Source organism: Egretta garzetta, unplaced genomic scaffold, assembly GCF_000687185.1.
Source record: "Egretta garzetta isolate BGI_Z169 unplaced genomic scaffold, ASM68718v1 scaffold376, whole genome shotgun sequence".
NCBI classification, from domain to species: Eukaryota; Metazoa; Chordata; class Aves; order Pelecaniformes; family Ardeidae; genus Egretta; species Egretta garzetta.
In genome coordinates, this window is record NW_009260017.1 from 80,763 (window position 1) to 81,311 (window position 549).

The window sequence follows — 549 nt, forward strand, 5'->3', positions numbered from 1 at the left end:
GGCACGAGAGCGGGGCCTGGCTGGCATCCCCGCGGCACGGCACGGCACGGTGGCTCCCTGAGCAGGACGGTGGCACATGCCGCCCGCCCCTGCGGGCCCCTCAGCCCACGATGACGCTGAAGCCGCAGTGGAAACGGTTCTTCCAGTGGTTGAGGAAGGCACCCAGAGCCAGGGTGACGGGCAGGGGGGGCAGCTTCTTCTCCAGCACCCCCCCGACGCTCCAGTTACTGTCCAGGAGCCCTGCGGGGGGGACGGGGTGAGCCCCTGGCCGGTGCCGGGGGGTGCCGGGGTGCCAGCACAGCTCCTCGCTCACCTCTGAAGACCATGTTGGCCTGCGGCAGGTTGAGCTGGTAGCCGAAGGCGAAGGTGGTGTCCTGCAGCCGCGTGTTGGCCTCCAGCTCCACCCCAACCTGCACCTGGGGGGAGCAGAAAACGTCAGGCCCTGGGGGCAACGGGGACACACAGGGGACAGGGACGCGCGGGGGGCTCTCGCTCACCTGCTCATTGGCTCCGGGGGAGTGGCTGGGGCGGGGGGCGCCCGCCCCCCCA

The 549-nt window shown here is 71.6% G+C and overlaps 1 long non-coding RNA gene across 1 annotated transcript; it reads right to left on the bottom strand.

Annotated features, from left to right (window-relative positions):
• Nucleotides 1-6: 6 nt before the first annotated feature.
• Nucleotides 7-539, bottom strand: LOC118452493. The gene is made up of 3 exons (XR_004842261.1): nucleotides 498-539; nucleotides 314-416; nucleotides 7-240 (listed from the first exon to the last, which is right to left on the bottom strand). It is a non-coding gene; the product is annotated as an uncharacterized LOC118452493 (long non-coding RNA).
• Between the last annotated feature and the right edge of the window lie 10 nt (nucleotides 540-549).